This window comes from Mytilus galloprovincialis, chromosome 10 (assembly GCF_965363235.1).
Source record: "Mytilus galloprovincialis chromosome 10, xbMytGall1.hap1.1, whole genome shotgun sequence".
Classification (NCBI taxonomy): domain Eukaryota; kingdom Metazoa; phylum Mollusca; class Bivalvia; order Mytilida; family Mytilidae; genus Mytilus; species Mytilus galloprovincialis.
In genome coordinates, this window is record NC_134847.1 from 21,736,704 (window position 1) to 21,759,022 (window position 22,319).

The following is a 22,319-nucleotide window of genomic DNA, read 5'->3' on the forward strand; positions in this document are numbered from 1 at the left end:
AGTCCGGTTTACATAAAACATAAGGACATCTTTCTATTTATTTCATATTAAAGAATTAGTGTAAACAATATTTTTTATTCAGAAACAGATAAATAAAATATTAAACAATCGAAATTTCTGGGAATTCATTTGCATTAACATGATCAATGAAAATTGCAACATCAAATGTTATATTGTTGTAAACCAGGCATAAATTGAGGTCACAACTTTCAATAATTCAAAGATTTATTAAAATAATAAAATAACAATTTTTTTTTGACAATGATCAAAATGTGAAATTGTAAATTAATTGCAAACATTAATCTACAGCATTCAGAAATAAGCCCCTCCCCCCTTAAACCCTTAAACTGACAGTGTAATGTGTTGGAATCTAGACCGTATTCAGAACGGATGCAGAATAGCATCTGACCTACTCTGCTCGGAATGCAGTCTAGAAACCAGTTAATCCAGTTGGGAACTAGTAAAACAAACACATGTATGGGAAAAGAACCACAGTTTAATGCTTAGTTTTTCATATTAATAAAACCACAAACAACAGTACAGTTTTCAAACAATACACAAATTAATTAATGAACAATCTGTGGTATTCCATATCAAAACTAACATATTATACAAAACTGTGTGTTCTTGTAAGTCAAACTACTCTAAACATATTTATATACACAAAATAAATTGACACAATAATAATAAACCAATATTATGCTTTTTAAAGGGTGGGTGAGGATGGGATTTAAAAATTTCCAACTGCAAAAATATAATGCTTCTGCTTCATGCAACTGAATTAGCTTGAATGCCTATTAAGACGCGCAATTGTTAGAACAAAGAACCAACAGTAATTAATTATATGATTGGACCTTTTTGAAATGAGCGCTCTATTTGATTGGTTCTCTAACTAAATCTCACTAAACAATTAGGGAACGAGATTTCAACAGCAGCAAGTAACTTAATATGTTGTAAATAAACAGCAATGCAATCACAAAGATGAATTGCATTTCACTATACTGTATATTAATACTCAATTTTTATTTAAACAAAAATACCACATTAATCTACAGCATTCAGAAATAAGCCCCTCCCCCCTTAAACCCTTAAACTGACAGTGTAATATGTTGGAATCTAGACCGTATTCAGAACGGATGCAGAATAGCATCTGACCTACTCTGCTCGGAATGCAGTCTAGAAACCAGTTAATCCAGTTGGGAACTAGTAAAACAAACACATGTATGGGAAAAGAACCACAGTTTAATGCTTAGTTTTTCATATTAATAAAACCACAAACAACAGTACAGTTTTCAAACAATACACAAATTAATTAATGAACAATCTGTGGTATTCCAAACTTCCCAAACATGTAAAGTGAAACCAGTAGGGGTAGGTAAGTATAATTTTCATTTCCCAAGGGCTGAAGCAAATTTATTCATGACTTTCTGTCGATGAGCAAAGGAAGGATCCAAGTATAACTTATATGCATCTGATTTCCAATCACCCTGAGATTGAATATGATCAGCTGGTATCCCACATTCTAAGGCAAAGGAGGCCCCCCTCTACGAAAGCTATGTCCCGAGTATTTGGTGCTGTCATAATTTAACAATGATAAGTAATGTTTTAGCATTTTTACAAAGGTGGGATAGGTAAGAGGTGTTACCTTGCCCTGCACTAAGTACAAGAACGCTGGTGATGGGGAGCTTATGGCTGGTACCTGCTTGAAATTAAGAAGGAGAGCCTTAGAGGGACATAAATGAGAGTTGTTCACTCTTGGAAGTGGGATTTCTAAAACACGCTCTGAAAATTGTATGGTTTTGGTTTTCACTACTCTTAATCGGACACCCTCCGCATCAAAAAAAGATATCTTCTTGCGATAACTGTTGCACAGGATCAAAAGCGGAAAGAGACGGAACAAATAAATTTGACTTTCTTAAAAAGGAAAAGAAGGCAACTAAGCAGGCTGTCCAAAAGCATAAGTCCTTACTACTGCTTAATGACAACAAAGTAAATATTTCATTTAAAATCTTTGGCGTTAAAGGCAACTTGCTATGAACTGTGCATCCTAATACACGCTTAGCACCTTTTAGTACTGAATCCATAAAAAATGACTCCAATGGAGATGTAATTCCTGCTTCTAAATGTAACAAACGGATAATTGACAAGTAATTATTTATGGAGTTAAACTGTAGTCTGGCAGACAAATAGGCTACATATCTTGCTAAGTTCACAGGACTCAAAGGAACAAGGGCAATGTTAATTCTTCTACAGAATTCCATATAGGATTTTAAATAGTTCTGATATGTCTTTTTGGTAGACTCAGCATATGTATGATTTCTAAATTTTGCCACAATACTATCCAGTGTTGTCATCTCCTTGGATGCCAGTAAGCCTAAATAAAAGAAAACGAAGGGCGTTACTAGACATATGCTTAACCAGATCTCGTACAAACAATGGTGGTTGAACATAAAATCGCAAAAATTTTTCACAGTAAGTTAAATCATGTAACCGCGAAATGTGATCTGCAAGTATATTTTCTTTGCCTGGCACATGCTTAGCTATGATATGAAAGTTGTATGTTGCTGACAACCAAAACAACTCACGCAAAAAAGACATCAAAATTGCATTTTTTGATGTACATTTATTAATGCAACTTACTGTAGCCGCATTATCACAGTAAACTATAATACGCTTGCCACGCCAATTTAGGGCCCATCGCTTTACTGCCAACGCCACTGAAAACGCCTCTAACTCATTAATGTGCAACTCTGTTGCAAAGGGGTAATCTTCAACCCAGTTAACATAAAACCAATCACTGTGGTAGAAACCCCCTGCACCTGATTTACAAGCATCAGTCACTACTGAAGTGATAGGAATTTTTGCCAAGAAAAAGGACTTCCCATTAAAAGTCGACATAAAGTCATGCCACCATTTTATATCTATGGTGTACCATTTGGTTCAAAAGGTATTTTTGTCGGTTAACCGCTATTTATATACCGGTTAACCGCTATTTTTATCGGTTAATCGCTATTTTTATCGATTAACCGCTATTTGTATGTCGGTTAACCGCTAATTTTATCGGTTAACCGCTATTTATACCGATGAATCACTATTAATATGTCGGTTAACCGCTATTTTTATTGGTTAACCGCTATTTTATCGGTTAACCGCTATTTCTTAGTGTTAATAACTTCTAATTTATCGTCTATGCACAAAACAAATAATTATTAAAAATAAGTAAGTGATTGATGGAGGAGGTTTATCGCTTAACCTGTTAACACAGTAGTTTTAATTGCTTACTCCTCCCATTTTGGTCAATTAAAATTACTTGAAGAACGCCCACATGTTCCGAGCGTTGAGCACGTGGCAATATTATAGCACATAACACTATATCGCACGTCAGTAATCTTTATTTTATTTATGACAAAACGGATTGTTTTGCATGAATTAATCACCAAAAAATGGATTCATTTACTTATCAGCTTCCCCTCTTCTCCCACCCTACCTCCTTTTTATATTTACGCCGACATAACCACACGGTAGACGCTTTCCTGGTGGTAGAATTTCTCCTCTTCATTCCTTAATATCATAATTTCTAGATCGATTTGTGAATTATTGTTGGTTGGTTCATTCTCTTTATAAAAAAAATGGGAAAACATATTAAGCGCTAGTTGTTTTTGGCTTTTTAACCATCTTTAACGCTTCCAAAGGATACGTAAGACGCAGAAATTAACAACTATAGGACACCTTCAACAATGAGTAAAACCCATACTGCATAGTCAGCTATATAAGGCCTCGAAATGACAAACGTAAAACAATTCAAACGAAAAAACTAACGACCTAATTGATGTACAAAAAATAAACGAAAAACCAAAACTGTAACACAGCAACAAAAAGTAAATAAAAAAAACATTGGATGACAATAAAGTAGAATGTGCCATGGGAGTTTACAAAACATTTAATGGCACAAGTAACACGATACCGAATTGCATATCTCCCGATTTTTTAAATATTTGTACACTTTTTGACTTTAATCCGAATTAAATCGGAATATGAAATACAAAATAGAGGTCACAATTTTTGTTTTTTTTGTAATTTTCATTGGAAACTTAAATTTTATGCCAGGTTCACACTGCCGATCAGATCAATTCGATGATCCCTATTGTCCCTATTCCACCACCAAGCGAAACCAAAATCTTGATCGGGCCTGTTTACGACTTCTACCCGACTGTTATTCGACAGACTGTACACGACTTTAACTCGACCATCCACGACTCCAACCCGACAACTAATTGATTAAATATTCGATAATTCCGACCAATTTACGATCCACACGATGTTTACTCGACTTGTTAGACCAAATCAATTATACTCGATCACAGCCTGATCTCTACCAAACCAGATCGACCGAATCGTATAGATAGTCGGGAATTAGTCGGGTATATACAATTTTTATATAAAAACATCATATTTTATTATGCGACGCCGCAGTGTAGGGGTCATTAAGACTAATACCGAGTTCACACTATAAAATTTATACCTCGGGTTGCTTTGCTACACCTAAAAGTGAAGAAATGGTTGCCTTTGTCCGTCCGTAAGTACATTGTGTACGTACGCTCTCTTCAAGCTTCGTCACAACCTTTGACCTGTCTCTCTGTGCTCTATAAATCCAACTGCTTTATTTCCATATAGATATTCTAATGGTTTTACTCGGACCTTCTGTGCACTACTGAATTTAACCAAACAAACGAAGAATGTGTCCATGGGACATAGATAATGCCCCAGCTTGCATATAACGTTATAAAGGTTCATTCCCCAAGAACGACAAAAGTGACGCCTTCCAAATTCGATCTTGATCTGTGTTTTATGATAATAAGTGTTGTGTGTAAGTTTCATAAAATTTTCTTGAGGCTAAACAAAATTAGAGAACGGAAACTAATTGTGAGGACATACGTAGAAGACGAACAAGAAGGCGTAGACAGCAACGGATGCCGAGACGTCTAGGTTAGGCAGTGTGTAACACGGCGACCACTGTGTGAGTAGCATCAGAGACTTGCAGGAGTTCGACAAAGCCTGAGGACCCCAATAGTTGAAAACTTCTTCAGAGTCTAAGCTGATATGTTTTGGGAGTTTAACTGGTCTTTAAATTTCTTGAAAATGACACCACAAAATGAGATTTGTCACTGGATTAGTACTTATGTTAGATAGCAATATACATAAATTTGACCATCCCCTTTTCCTTGCTTTTTTACAAATGAAGCTTGCTGTTTGTGTCATATATATATGCATACATGTATGTGTGTATCAATTACCTATTGGCTAAAAACTATTGTAGAAAGGTGGTAAAGCTGTCATATATTTCCCAAAAATTGACCAGAAGTAGACTTGTAATCCCCTGGAGTGAAACCTTTTCTGAAACTGTTTACGTATAACTATCAAGAGATCAAATCAAAATCAGTTGTCTTTCATCTTATTTTCTGTAAAATTGCGTCATAAAGTTCGTTTGTACGGTAACAGATAGTTGTTCATTTCTGTATTATTTGGTGTCCTGTGGAGAGTTACCTCATTGGCAATCATACCTGATCTTATTTTTATACTACACAACAGTCAAACAGAAAATAGTTCATAAACAGGTAAACTCCACTTTGGAGGCTATATTAGTCATTAGCATTCTAATAATGATTTTTTATTGCACAATTACTTTCATATCTGAAAAAACCCAAGGGACCAAAATGCAGAATCTATTTCCCTTCCGGAACACCTGCACGAGATAGTCCCAGGTTTTGTAAGGTTTCGTGTTGCTAATTAGTTTTAAGCTTTCTATTTTGTGTTATGTGGACTGCTGCATGTTTTTCTTCTCGTCGTTTTTCGTTTTTCTTAATTGCTGTGTAGGTATTTTCGAAATTTCAGTTTGATTGTTCCTTTGGTATCTTTTGACTCTCTGTTAAAATTTTACCCCTCCTTGCAAATGTACAGACCAGTACTGTACATGGAGGATTTTTGGTACAATAAAAAATAAATAGTGACAATATATTTTTTATTGTACCAAAAATCCTCCATGTACAGTACTAGTCTGTACATTTGCAAGGAGGGGTAAAATTTTAACTTTTGCGAAAGCAAAGTTATGAGAGTTATTCAGATTTGCAAACATTTTTACTGAATCGTGAAGCAATCATGTGTACTTGTATATGGCCGAGTAAAGATCGAAGAGATGTCGAATATGGTCGCGTAGAGATCGGGTATTGGTCGATTTGGTCTGGGGTCAAAATAATATAGAGGTCGCGGTGATCTAAGCGATCGGGCATCGGTCGAGTTCATCTGGACCACAGATCAAACAGGTTGGCGTTGATCGGGAAATGATCTGATACTAATCAAGCAAAGGTCGAGATGATCGAGTAAAGATCGGTAAAATATTTGTATTCCACCCAAACTCGATCTTTACACGATCATTTCCCGATCAATTCGACCGTTACTCGACGAATAGTCGATCTCTTCTTGTGTATATCATTTTATTCTGGTATCACCTAAGCTGAACAAAGGTATACAGAAAAACATATTAAATAACATTACATTGCATTGTACATTTGGAAAGGAAGCATTAAATATGAGTGACTGGCTTCTCGATCCTTACTCGAATGTTTTTAACATGTCAAAAATTATCGGGTAGAATTTCAGATTGATGACGACCAAGATAGACAACCTCGAGCATTCTTGTCGATTGAGTCAGACCAGTATCCCGATTACTTAATTTGTCATGATCGGGATTAATCGAGTTGATCTGATCGGTAGTGTGAACCTAGCTTTAGTTACCCGCACAAGATCAGCCAGATTCACACAGCCGATTAGATCAACTCTATGAACCCGATTGCTCAAATTCCCACGATCAAGCGGGACCACATTCTTGACCAGGCTTGTTTACGACTTCTACCCGACCGCAATCCTACTGTACAAGATTTTAACTCGACAATTCACGACTTCTTAATGACTACATCATGACTCCGACCCAACCACCACTAGAATAAACATTCGACTATAAGACGAATTCACAATCTCTACAAGATCTCTACAAGATCTTTACTCGACTAGCTAGAACAAGTCAACAAAGCTCGAACTCAGCCCGATCTAAACCAGAATTAATAGACTTGATCGTAAAGGGGTCGTAGGGATAGCCGGGAATTGGTCGAGTTAGTGCAATTTCATTAAAAAAAGTCGGATTGTCTTATGCCTCGCCGAAACAAATGAGACATTTAGTGTTACACTTGTCAATCCATTCGTCCGTACGTCTGTTCATTCCACATATTAGTTTCCGTTCTCTAACTTTGGTTTGCCTCTATTAACCTAATGTTATGAAACTCATACACACTGCTTATTACTAGTATCCTAATCAAATATCACAGATTAAATATCGTTATATGCGAACGGGGGCTAAAGCGTCCGGATAAAGTGCACCAAGGACTCTGGTACACTGTACTGCAACTACAAAGGATTATTCTCAGTCACACTATTAGCCCTCGTTGACGCATATTACAAGTTTATATGGTACAGAGATGGAAGTGCGTCTGACTCTTCAATCATTCTGAATAGAGGACTTTGATTGAGGAACTAGAAACACCCACTGCCCGGCGATATGGAGAACACTCATACCGGTACCTCATGATTGAATATGATGCATTACCATTGAGATCTGGATGAAGCCGTACTCCAGAGATATCAAAACCGAGACTATCTTATATGCACTATTTCAAAATGCCAGCAGGTTCAGTTGAGTGGCAAGAGAGTATGATTTTGTTCATCAGTGCTATTGTAAATTAAGCTACTTGTAGTTTTATCGTTAAACCACTGATGTAGTTATTTTAATATGGCACCTTGTTTTCATGTGTTATAAAGTTGTCAAGATTGATTTTAAAATAAAGGTAATTATGCCTTGTTTTGTTTAAAACTGTACTAAAGCTTTGGTAGATGTTTTGCCTTTTTTTACGTTTCAAAAATGATTCGAAACGTTTGTATTTACTTATTTATTAGATTTACTGCTCTTTTCTTGAAAATGACACCACTAAATGAGACTCGTCACCGGATTTGGTACTTATGCAATATGACAGGTGCAATGTGTATTTGGTGGGTTTCGTGTTGCTAAGATTTTAGTTATAATGAGTTGTGGACTGCTGTTTGTCTTGTCGTCGTTTTTAGCTTTTTTCCATGGCTGGGTCGGTTTGTTCTTGACCTCTGGGTGTGATTGTTTGTTTGGTATATTTGCCTCTGTTAAAGTACAGCTAAGTACGGTACACGGGGAAATTTTTGCGGATTTCATTTTCGTACATTTCAAAATAACAAGGACAATATATTCTTGCGGGAAAAGTTATGAGAGTTAATTAGATCTACACATCGAAAAGTGGTTGCGTTTGGTCGAATAGAGATTGGGTATTGGTCGAGTTGGTCTGGGATAAAAAAAAATAATAGTAGTCGCATTGATCGATGACGTTGGTTGAGAAACGATCGCATTTTAGTCGAACAAAGGTCGTGATGATCGAGTACTGATTGTTCAAATATTTGTATTCAGACCAAACTCGATCCCTTTACGATCCTTTTTTCGATCAAATCGATCGCTACTCGGCGAAACTCCGATCTCTTCTCGAGTGACTGGCTTCTCGATGCTTACTCGAATGTTTTTGAAACGTCAAAAACTCTCTGAAATAAAGTCAGATCGATGACGAGTAAGGTAGACCACCCCGAACCTTCTTGTCAAACTAGCCAGACCAGTCTCCCGATCACTTAATCTGTCTTGATCGGAATTGATATAGTTGGTCTGATCGGCAGTGTCAACCTAGCTTTAGCTTCAAAAATACTAGACTTCTTTGTTACTTAATTAAATTCTCATCAATAAAATGACCTTTAGCTGTCATATATCACCATTTCAAAACCAAATTCAACTAAATTGTTGAATTAAACAGCTTTGCATAAAGTTTAACCTATAGAAACCATATACTAGTATATCCCGAATTTTTCGTGTATAATTTGTTATGCCAATTCATAGCCAATGTTTAAATCTTTAAGAGACAGATGCCGAATCACTATAACGACCGAAAAAAAAAATCCCTAGGACAGTGTGAAAACCTTAACACATTAGCACATTTACCCTAAAGTCTTAATGCAAATTAATTGACTAAATTTGTGGCTAAATTATATCATCTTATAATTATTTTGCATTAATTTTTTATCCCTTATTTTTTTGCCAAGCAACAACATCAAAAGAGCTATATAAATGTTCGTGAGAGTCGGACTCGATGATGTTAAAATTGGCTTTATTAAGAGTATTTTCATAGATTGAAATGATTTCCGTGTACATATTTTATTATCATGCATAAAACGATGCATCCAATGTCGTCTGATAGGACCCGACACTGTTTTAGTATGTCGGCAGTTATAACTTAGGTTTGTCCTCTAGCTTAGACTTGATTATAATTAAATATAAAAAAAAATCAGTTACCAGTACATGTTAAATCAGTCATAAATCTATAAATGATTCATCAATATCATGACAGATATGCCATCATTAGGGGTACAACTATCAATTGTTTGTTTTAAAAGTCTTGATCTATAGTTCGCATTTCCCCTAGACTTTTGTGATTGCTCTACATAACTAATGGTTCAACATTTAACACTTGTCCTCGTCAGACTGCAATAAATTTATGCGAATATTTCATGATACTTTATATTTTGCTATTAAAAAATAATGAATATATTCTTTCTTGTTTAAGTTTCTGTGCTGCAATATTTCAGTAGAATCAATAAATAATAATAATACATATATATATGTTTTGTAATTATACTAGTTTCGTCGTTTTTGACGTTATCATAACCACTTATACTAATCTAAAATTTGTTAGATTTGTATTAATTTTAATGGTCACCTGTTGTTTCTGTATCAGTCGCTTCATCTTTAATAAACCCTTGGAATACATGCTGTGATGGACAGCTATTGTGATTCAGATTGATAACATTTGTTTCTTTTAAATGTATTTCAAGGTCAAGAATGCCATATGTTGTAAATCTTAAACCTTTAGTTACAATAACACCTATGAATAGTTTGACCAGACGATGCTGATCTGATGCTCCATTATATATTATAAATCCATAACCCTGAATTTTCCGTGACGTTTCGTTTTCAGCAGAAACTATCTTATTCATTATTTCAAACATATAAAAATTTGCCACAGATTTCATGTTAAAAGACTGCCGTCAATTATCGGAACTAGTACATTAATTGTTGTTATTTAATTTTATTTTTTAATATATATTTTTTCCAATAAATTCAAACAAAATGTAATCTATAATGAGTTTCAGTCAACAGATGTATTTTATTACATTGACAGTGTGAAAACATCGACTTTGAATAAGTCAGTTTGGATTTTATAATAGTATATGGAGCCCAGGGCCGTAACTACATGGTCTGATGTTGGAAATAAATTTTAAAAAGTTGAAACAAAAGCTTTTCTTCAGATCATATTGTTTTCACGGCGAGTGTCTTGCAAAAATCAGCTGATTTCTCTTCACTTTTTGATGTTGCCCCTGTATATTTTTCGTGATCCATCTTTATAATCAGTGTTAAAGGTCTATTATTGTAGTTATGTGTCTTATCTGTACCCGGGTTTGTTTTTTGTTCATTTATTGTCCTACTTTTTGACTAAATTCTAAGTGTTGATTTTCTTTTGCAAATCTAGTAAAAATTTTAACTTGGGAGTTTTCTTATACCGAAGGACCTTTTGTCTAATTAAAAAAAACTACATGAAATTGTTAGAATATTATCGAAATTAGAGCTACGATGACGGGTGAACGGTTGTGTGGTGTGACAATGCTGCATGTCAACCGATGTCCAGATATTGTGCGAGAAAATATTTTAAGAAAATACGATGCTACTGAACACAGAAAAAATTATCCTTTCTTCATGGGAGAATTGACTTAATATTAAAGAATAAAAACTGGCCCTCTTTTTGTAGATAAAACTAGATAGCTGACATGCGTTAAATTAACACGAGGCCACCAATCTCCCGGTATAAAGTCAATTAAAAAAACAACATCAATGTATTGCCATATGACCTTTAACATTGAAGGACTAAACTTGCATTAAGTCGTGCGAATATCAATCTTTTTATGCCATATGTAGATCTTATTTGAGTTGTTGGGTTACTGCGTGTTGATGTTTAAATCCAAAATCATTATTATTTACTTCTTAAATAAGAAAAGTCAAACAAACTTTAGTTAATCGCATGAATTCACCGTTACAACGTACGGTCATGGTTACAAGTAGAATATAAAATGAATGAAGTGGTTATCGCGCATTAAATTACATACAATCAATATTTCAAAAATATAGTCTCATCATTTTATGCCATTTATATCAATACAATATGCATTAAAATCTTTTATCTTGAATAATGCAGTTAGGTGAAATTAAACAAATATCTGGAATTAAGAATTGATACTAGTACTCTAAATCCGAAGAGTATTAGTACAGAAGCGTATTAGCGCCACACATTTTTATTTTTTGTTTTTCTCCCTATCTTATCGTTATAACACAAACCTTTGCGAAATAACACAAACATGTGTGATCTAACACAAAGTGATCTTTGCGATATAACGCAAATCTTTGCGAAATAACGCAAACCTTTGCAATACAACGCTAACCTTTGCGTTATAACGCAAATATCTTGATTGCAATCATTCATTAAGTTTTGTATAAATGTCCGTCTGTCATTCATTTCGGTTGTAATTTACTAGTTACTGTAGATAAAAAAAAAAGATACATACAAGGCCAAATCATTATAATAAATATGCATAGGAATAATGGAATAGTTGAAGTACAATTATACATAAATTAAGACTGATTTGTGCATCAGAAAAGTATATAATTTAACAAGAAAATAGATATAGTATAGTATATAGGAAAGATCAAGAATAATGTCATACAATTGTGAAACTTCATAGTCAAATACACAAAATGATATTTTTGCTTTAAAATGATTTATTATTAATAAGGAAACATTTTTTTTTAATTTTGAAGCAAAAATCTCAGAATATGATAAAGACTTTTTGATAGAAAGTTATTGAATTTTCATTTCAATATAGTTAAGTACTTTTAAGATGCCTGGGTAGCAATTTGAATGGAGAGAACATCATTTTATTAATTAAACATCTTCATTCTATACATTCATTATCAAAGGGTAGCTTGTTTGAATCTAACCAACTTTACACAGTTCTCAAAGAGAACTTACTTTGGATGTATATTTATATTCGGTTATAGCTATATTAGCAGGATTGATTTTTTTCTTCGGTATAACCTCAATTTTCTTGGTATACTGGAAGTAACATGGATATCGTTTTGGGGGACCTTTATATAGTTTGCTGTTCGGTGTGAGCCAATGCTCCGTGTTGAAGACCGTACTTTGTCCTATGACGGTTTACTTTAACGAATAGTGACTTAGATGGAGAGTTTTCTCATTGGCACTCATACCACATCTTCTTATATTTTCTGCTCATTATTATTCAATGATATGTTCTAATTATTCAAGCATTTTACTTTGCAATGACTACAAAGGTGATAAATTTTAATATATTCAGGCTCCTGCATTAATAACTGCTGTTTCTTTTAAATCTTTAATAAGATTATATTAAAAACAAATGTTTGCGTTATTTCGCAAAGGTTTGCGTTAAACGCAAAGATATGAAGAATAATTAAAAAAAAAATGTGTGGCGCTAACACGCTTCCGTATATTAGTTTTTAAAAGTATAAGCTAAAATAATTGATAGGTAATGGATTTCCTTTTTGAGATATTTTTTTTCGAGGGAATTGGCTGACTTGGACTTTTACCTTATTTAGCATAGGCAATATTTGGCTTTCAATCGTGAGAGAAAAAATCTAGAATCAGCTTGAATTTGGTTAATGACCTTTTATGAGATATTGATTGATTGATTGTTGGTTGCTAGGCGTTCAATGGCAAATATTTCATGCATATTCAGGACGAGAAAAAATTAAAAATAAATGCATAGGTAGGTTCTGTAATAGAGCATCCGGGATTAAGGTCAGATAAATTAAGACAACCAAGGAAATGAGGGTATATTGGATAGGGACAGACATTTAGCCATGCGGACTCAGCATGGAGTTGTTGCAAGGAATCTTAATTTTCAAAGAGCGTGGCACTCTCTATACACATGACATCGGATTGGATGTCTCCATTCTGACCAGATGTTGCTGCACATTTGTACATCCCGCACAGCCAAACGGATGACCCTATTTGACGAGGGTTTAAATACCGGTCCCCAGTTACCCTTGTGGATATGATAAATTGAAGTCTTATATGCAATGAAAAGAGGGTAATACATGTATGGGGGAAACATCTTACCCTGTATTGTTAAAAAAACAAACCACAAGGAGTCCGAAAAGTTCACACAAATTCCTAAACCTGAGATGAATACATGCTTACATGTATTCCTCTGTTTCTAATTTCCGTCCCATATTCCTTTTTTGCTTTAAAAAAAAACACCCATTTTCAAGTTGGTTACTTACTAGTAATCCTCATTCCTTATTCGTTACATTACACGCTTATATTGTAATTTCACCTCTAAGAATCCATAGCTAACACCTGGGGTTTAAGTCATAAAACTTTGCTCAGTGTTCGGAGCACACAAATTATGCTCGAAACATGAAATCTAGCATTTTGATTGGTTGATTTTGGAGTATGAGTACAACAAATTTATTCGAAAGTTTTATGACTTCAAGGCCAGAGACAGAGTATACCACACTCATTACAAGCGAATAAGGAATGAAAGGTAACAGTGTATCAGTCGAGCGCCGAAACCAGTGTGTACACACTAATAGGGTTACTTCACATAAAAGAACCCATAGCTAACACCAGAGACAAGAATAAAATCGGAATTAAATGGAACGTAAAACACACGTATTACAAACGAATAAGGAACGAATAAGTAACTGAGTATCAGTCGAGCGCTCAAACTGGTTCATACGACTTAATGGGGTGATTTCACCCCGAAGAACTCATAGCTACATGTAACACCAGAGACAAGAAAACAATTGTAAAGATTTGTTTAAAAGGTACAACGTAATACACACGTATTACAAGCGAATAAGAAACTAATAGGTAAAAGGGTATCAGTTGAGCGCTGACACGGGTACATACGCGCTAATAATGTTATTTTACTTCTAAGTACCCATAAGTTACAATAAAGACAAGAAATTTGTTTACAACAATTTATTTGAAAAGTGCAAAGTATAACACACGTATTACAAGTGAATAGTAGACGACGAAAAAGTAACCGGGTATCAGTCGAGCGCTGAAACGTTTCACCTTTTAGAACTCATAGCTAACACCAGAGACATGAACAAAAATGAAAAGATAAAATTGAGAATGCATGAGAATGCATATGTCAGGTAAAAAGACAACAACCCGACCAAAGAGCAGATAACATCCGAAGGCCACCAATGGGTTTTCAACGCAGCGAGAAAATCCCGCACCCGGAGGTGGTCATCAGCTGGCCCCTTAATAAAATTGTGTACTAGTTCAGTGAAAATGGACGGTCACACATTACTCTAAAAGTAAACATATACAAGTACTAAAATAAAACTAGATACCCTAAGGACCATTTAGTTAAAGTTTGAAGGTATTTGGCCCTTTAGTTTCAGAGAAGATTTTTTTAATAGTTAACCACGACAGACGACGGACGACGACGGACGCAAAGTAAAGGCATAATCTTAGATGGGGCCCTCATGGCCCCGTTGAGCTTAAAATACACAGACTGTCAAAATCAAGCTCATGACTTGAGACAGGCGCAAAAATACGGAGTTGTCAAACCAAGAATTTATTTAAAAGGTGCAACGTATAACAAGCGAATAAGGAATGAATAAGAAACAGGGCAAAGTCGAGCGCTGAAGCGGGTACATACGCGTTTATAGGGTTATTTCACCTATAAGAACCCATATAGCTAGCACCAGAGACCAGAAAAATCAGAATGATTCTTTTTAAAGGTGCAACATATAACACACGTATTTTAAGCAAAAAAGGAAATAATAAGTAACAGGGTATCAGTCGAGCGCTGAAACGATTACGGGATCCCACTTACTTGTTTAACCCCGCCACATTCTGTATGTATGAGTCTGTCCCAAGCCAGGAGCCTGTAATTCAGTAGTTTTTTATGTGTTACATATTTGTTTTTCTTTCATTTTTGTACATAAATTAGGCAGTTAAGCCTCGGTCACACCTTACCGGATGGCACTAACGGACGCCTAACGGATGAAAATAAAAGTTGTCCGTTGACAAAATTGTTATCCGTTGGGAGTCCGTTGATGTACTGACCGAATAAAACGGACGCTTAACGAATGTATAACGGACATGCAACGGATATGCAACGTACGAGAAACGGAAACGTACCGGACAGAACGGATGTCGAACGTACACCCAACGGACGAGTGCCGCATAAAACGAACACCTAACGGAAGCGTACCGGATAAAGCAGATGAGCAAGATATACGGAAAAATTAAAGACGACAATAATAATACATGTAAATCGCATAAATATTCAAAATGTTTCTGTGTAACTGGTTTTGGTTTGTTCTTCAAAATGCCGCCAGAGGGCAGTGTCTGGCCTGAATAAGAGCTGCTTGATTGTGAAGACGTGCCTTTACTCTAAGATCGATTATGAATAATAAGTATTCACGAACCTTAAGAAATCTGACATACCAACAATTGGCATTTCTGACGCGAAATTTTCAATTGGCATTTATCCGTTTCAGATCCGTTCACCATCCGTTTTATCCGTTATACGTCCGGTAGGAGTGCGTTTCTCATTCGTTTTACATCCGTTTTATCCGTTTAACGCCCGGTAGAAGTCTGTTGGTGAATTTATCTTCCAGACCTCGAACGGACGTATAACGGACACGTAACGGATACAAAACGGAAACGAAACGGACAAGTACCGTACAAAACGGAAACGAAACGGACAAGTACCGTACAAAACGGACGGCTAACGGACGTTCAACGGACATTTTATCCGTTGGACGTCCGTTCAAAGTTTTGAACATGCTCAAAATTTTCCACCGGACAGAACGGACATCGACGGATAAAACGTACGCTTAACGGACATGCAACGGATATGGACGGACGTCTAACGGATAAGAACGGACGTCTAACGGACATGAACGGATTGAAAAAAAGTTATCCGTTAGGCGTCCGTTCGAGCTATCCGGTAAGGTGTGACCGAGGCTTTAGTTTTTCTCGTTTAAACTTTTTTACATATGTCATTTCGGGGGCTTTTATAGCTGACTATGCGGTATGGCTTTGCTCATTGTTCAAGACCGTACAGTGACCTATAGTTGTTAATTTCTGTGTCATTTAGGCTCTTGTGGAGAGTTGTCTCATTGGCAATTATACCACATCTTCTTTTTTATACATATGCGCTAATAGGGTTATTTCACCTCCAAGAACCTATTGCTACATGTAACACTAGTGACAAGAAAAAAAGTAACCGTTTTTTAAAAGGTGCAACGTTTAACACATGTTACAAGCGAATAAGTAACAGGGAATCAGTCAAGCGCTGAAACGGGTACCTTCGCGCTTAAAGTAATTTCACCTATTATATACAAACCAAGAAATTTTACCAGTGATATTAAGAAAAGCACGTAAATTGTAGACATATAAGGAGTAACAAATAAGGACTAATGAATAGGTAATGAATAAGGAATAAGTAACGAATAGGTAACAAATAAGGAATAAAGAATAAGTGACGAATAGGTATCGAATAAAAAATAAGTTACGAATAAGGAATCAGGAATAGTAACCAACTTGACGACCCTCATTTTGAGTACCATTTTACTTCAAATTCAGCATTTAACACTACATACGTAATTTTTCGAGAGCAATATTAAAAACGTCTAGTGTTTCTTTGTTTAGATTGTAATGGAGCTGATTTGAATCAATATTTTTTTTAGTTTTTTGTCGAGCCTGCGACTTTTGTCGCAGAAAGCTCGACATAGGGATAGTGATCCGGCGGCGGCGGCGGCGGCGGTGTTAGCTCACTTCTTAAAAGCTTTATATTTTAGAAGGTGGGAGACCTGGATGCTTCATACTTTGTATATGGATGCCTCATGTTACGAAGTTTCCGTCAGTCACATGTCCAATGTCCTTGACCTCATTTTCATGTTTCAGTGACTACTTGAAAAAAAAGTTAAGATTTTTTGTAATGTTAAATTGTCTCTTATTATAAGTAATAGGATAAATATATTTGGTATGTGCGTACCTTGCAAGGTCCTCTTGCCCGTCAGACAGTTTTCACTTGACCTCGACCTCATTTCATGGATCAGTGAACAAGGTTAAGTTTTGGTGGTCAAGTTCATATCTGAGATACTATAAGCAATAGGTCTAGCATATTCGGTGTATGGAAGCACTGTAAGGTGTACATGTCCAACTGGCAGGTGTCATCTGACCTTGACCTCATTTTCATGGTTCAGTGGTTATAGTTAAGTTTTTGTGTTTTGGTCTGTTTTTCTTATACTGTATGCAATAGGTCTTCTATATTTTGTGTATGGAATGGTTGTAAGGTGTAGAGGTCTACCTGGCAGGTGTCATATGACCTTGACCTCATTTTTATGGTTCAGTGGTCAAAGTTAAGTTTTTGAGTTTTGGCCTTTTTTTCTAATACTATATGCAATAGGTCAACTATATTTGGTGTATGGAAATATTTCATGATCTACATGTCAGTCGCGCAGGTTTTATTTGACCTTGACCTCATTTTTTACGGTTCATTGCTCAGTGTTAAGCTTTTGTGTTTTGGTCTGTTTTTCTTAAACTATAAGCAATAAGTCAATTTTATTTGTTGTATGGAAGAATTGTTAGCTGTACATGCCTACCTGGCATTTTTCATCTGACCTTGACCTCATTTTCATGGTTCAAAGGTCAATGTTTAGTTTTCTTGGTTTATGTTAAGTTTATGTGACAGTTGTAATAAAGCTTTATTATTAGGACTATCAACATAATATCAATGATTAGTAAAGAAGGCGCGACATTTCAGTGTGTGCACTCTTGTTTTTTATATCAATTACACATAAATTACGTTACTTGAAATCTAATATCCTATTGCATACGCCGGCATATAGAGAGAAAATACACACAATAATCTGGGTCCAAAGCAACTTTGCCGTCAAAAAAAGGAAAATTAACAACAAAGAACAAAAAATCGTCTCTTTTTTTAATAGTAAGAGTTTTTCGTGTGAAACTGGAATATAATCATTCAAATCTAGCAAAATACAATCATTTCTGTATATTAAAGATTTATTTTCAGCAAGTTCCTATGCATAAATTTCCGCAGAAAATGCGATTTTTTTTTAGTTAAAGCAAAAATATCATCAAGATAACGGTAAGTGTTTTTTAAATTTACTCCAGACGGATCTTTTCTGAGATTGGCAATTAACACTCTTATCACAGTTTCAGAAAAAGGCTTTTGTATGAGTTACAGAAAAATAAATCTGCAATCGTGAATTTAACATAACATCAAAATAAAACCTTATAACATGACCGATTAATTACCGAACCACACTGTGATATGATTGATCTTCCAGGTGAAATAACATTCAAGTTCATTTGATCCAGCCTGTGGTCACTGTTGTATTTGTTTTAACTTCTGCGTTTCGAGACGGGAGCTTTTTGGAGGAATATAAACTCTACCTTTATTTAAATAGCTGGAAATGATCAATTTGACAAAGATAATTGATTGTGTCATTAGTAAGTAATATTCCAAGATAGGATTGCCTTGAAGTTACACCATGACCTTCCCTTTCTGTATTTTGATTCTAATGCAGATGATTTAAGTCCAAAGTGTTCAGTTTCAATAAGAAAACCCTGAGTATATTAGATATTGTTTTTATTTCATGATTTTTTTTTCGAATATAAAAACTGACAAATTCATGTTGACATTGCACAAAATAAAATGATAAATTATAAAAATATCTTGAAATTTAACTTAATCCTTAATGTACAAATAGTCCCCGAACATCCTATTTCCATTACTGATTTCCCCGGTTATAAGTACTGATGTTCCAAATTTTGAAGCAGTATGCAGTATATCCTTAAAAAATAAAGATATAACCAGGAATATTTGCAGTACATATAATATATATATATAATAGTACGAATGAGGGTTTGGTGAAGAGGGGACTTATTATTTCGTGGTCAATACCTGGTTCGATTGGCAGTGTATTAAGACCGAGATGCTGGTCCAAACATCATCAGAAAAAATATCTACTAATAAAACGAGTTAATCAAATATATCATTAGTTTATATGAAATATTCTAGTCTTAGTTTTTACTGATTCTTGAAGGACTTCAGCGGGAAAATGACCAAATACAGATTGTTTAGTATCCAACGTTATCAAATAACTTAGAAAAGTCAGACAAAAAACAAAAAAATAGAAGTAGCTAATTTTTTTTAGACTGAGTAATTATAATTAAACTGCTTAAAAAAACACCATGTATATACTTTTCTATGAGTTGATGAACAGTTTGCCATTTTAGGCGGAATTTTGACAATATTTATAACACGTTTGTTTCTCGTTATTAAATACAGTTAAACTTTCTTATTAAACCACTCTCTCCATTGCTCTATACCATCACGACTTGTTACATATATCGGACATAAATCGGAACGTGGATGCTATATCCACCTTTTTTTTAAGATTTCAATAACAATTGCAATAAAACAATTATAGAGAAGATACATTCTTCAAGAGATTTATTAAAAAACTATTGAATTAAAGCATTGATAGAGTTTTTGAATATCATCAACAACGTAATTCAATAATATAGAAAACGTATGATAGATACTGTTTCATGTCTGTGGGCGAAATATGGTAGAGGACACTTTTTCCTTTTCTTTTTTAAAACTAAGACAAAATTAATATAATTATGTGCATGTTAGAAGATTACGTTTCTCGTCTTCATTACACATGGTATCATCAATCGAATTATCATTTATACAGATTTGTACCTTTATATTGTAGGAGTGGAGTATAATAAAATATACAAGTACCTCTATTTAAATTTAAAACATCGTCATAATTATTTAATATTGGTCCATGAAATCCAATACATTTTCTCGTATTAAAAGTGTAAAATAAAATAAATAAAACAAAAATTGTTGCATACAATAAAGTGTAATGTGCTACATAGAATTGCTACGTGTTCAACACTAAAATTTTGTGTGTTCGTTTGCCGATTAACAATTCTATAACTTGGGTGGGAGTGATTGGCCAACAATAGATATATGGGAGGCGTAAACAATCCACACTACTGTTTTAACAGGTTGAGCGATACAATTTGTCCATCAATCACTTACTCATTTAAAATAATAAGTTATTATGTGTATACACTATAAATTAGAATTGATTATGTTATAAAAATAGCGGTTAACAGATAAAAATAGCGATTAACCGATGAAACAGCGGTTAACCGATAAAATTAGCGGTTAATCGATAAAATTAGCGGTTAATCGACATAAAAGTAGCGGTTAACCGATAAAATTAGCGGTTAACCGACATAATAGTAGCGGTTAACCGATAAAAATAGCGATTAACCGATAATAGTAGCGGTTAACCGATAAAAATAGCGATTAACCGATAATAGTACCGGTTAATCGATGAACCAAATGGTACACCATAATATCTTGTAATATTTCACCTGACATACGCAATTTATGCCAATCCTGCTTTAAGCGCATTATGCCATTTATGATTCTACGGAGAAAAACTCTCCCGCCTCGAACCACTGCTGACGCCCAATTAAGCTTCCCTGCCAGGGATTGCAATTGCTTTATCGAAGCATGCTTACGCAATAAAAATTCAGCAAGTTCTGATTTCAAATCAGTTAATTTTGATAAAGGCAACCTAGTCTCTAAATTGGTAGAATCTATCTCAACCCCCAAAAATACAATTTTTTGACATGGGTCTGTAACTTTAGACCAGCTTATACAAAAACCTAATTTTCGCAACAATGCAATTAATACTGCTAATGCCTGAGCACAACGCTTTTTTGTGATCTCGCAAATAAAGAAATCATCTAAATATGCTACAATGGTGAAACCTCTGCGTGACATCATTCTACGAACAGCTTGGGACAATCTATGAAAAATGTCTGGTGCTAATTTGGACCCAAATGGCAGTTTTTTTATCAATAAAAGTGTATTCATGACCATCAGGAAATGCCCATTTAAGCCCAGTAACCCTTACCAAACTGAAAAGTTTGCGGCAACCTTGCGGCAACCTTGCAGCAAACCTGCGGCTACTTATTTTGTTCGCCAAAGACTTCAAAAATTGTTTGCGGTTGTTCGCCGCTAGCGGTGATCTTCTGGTGAACAACAGCAAAAGTTTGCGGCGAACTTGCCGCAATATCTCATAATCCAAATATGGACAATCAGCGGCGATCTTCTGGTGAACAACAGCAAAATTTTGCGGCAAGTTCGCCGCAAAATCTCAGAATCCATATATGGGACAACCATTGGTGATCCACTGGCAAACTAATGTTAAAAGTATATATTCAAGGACAGAAGCAACTATAATGTGATGAAACAAGTAATTATTCTTTTTTTAAAAAATGTCATGACTTTACTTTATTGTATCCTGTGCGTATTTTTAATGTGTATTTAAGTTGTTCTTTCAAATTAAGTTAATTTCTTTTTTTAAATGCAGGTAGTTTTTAATTATTGGATTTTTTCCCTAATAAAAATATGGCAAATGAACAAATCCCTATTCATATTAGTGTTGGAAGTTGCAGACCTTCTATATAGCATTTAAAGACGGCAGTGAAACCGGTCTAAACTGAACCTCTACTGGACAAGATTTTCCTTAGTTTTGGCAGGTATTGGTTTAATCGTTCACAATGCATAAAATGTGATATGATTGGACATCAGAACAAGTTTTATTTAGACAGGTTTCACTGTACCATGATTATATGTCAACATGGTCAATAATATTGTTTCAAACATCCAAAATGACTATTCAAATACATGTAACACGAATAAAGCTACAATACGATTGAACTTTTGTTTTTCATTCTATAATAGGACAGCTCTAAATGATCATGATTGTAATTTGTTATTTGTTTCTGGGTAGATATCAATATAATATTAAAAAGAAGATGTGATATGATTGCCAATGAGACAACTGCCCACAAGAGTCCAAAATGACACAGACATTAACAACTAATGTCACGGTATGGCCTTCAACAATGAGGAAAGCCCATACTGCATTGTCAGCTATAATCGGCCCTGATAAGACAATGTAA

The 22,319-nt window shown here is 34.8% G+C and overlaps 1 pseudogene; it reads right to left on the reverse strand.

Moving 5' to 3' along the window:
- Positions 1-194: 194 nt before the first annotated feature.
- LOC143048896 (uncharacterized) lies at positions 195-21,825 on the reverse strand (annotated as a pseudogene).
- Between the last annotated feature and the right edge of the window lie 494 nt (positions 21,826-22,319).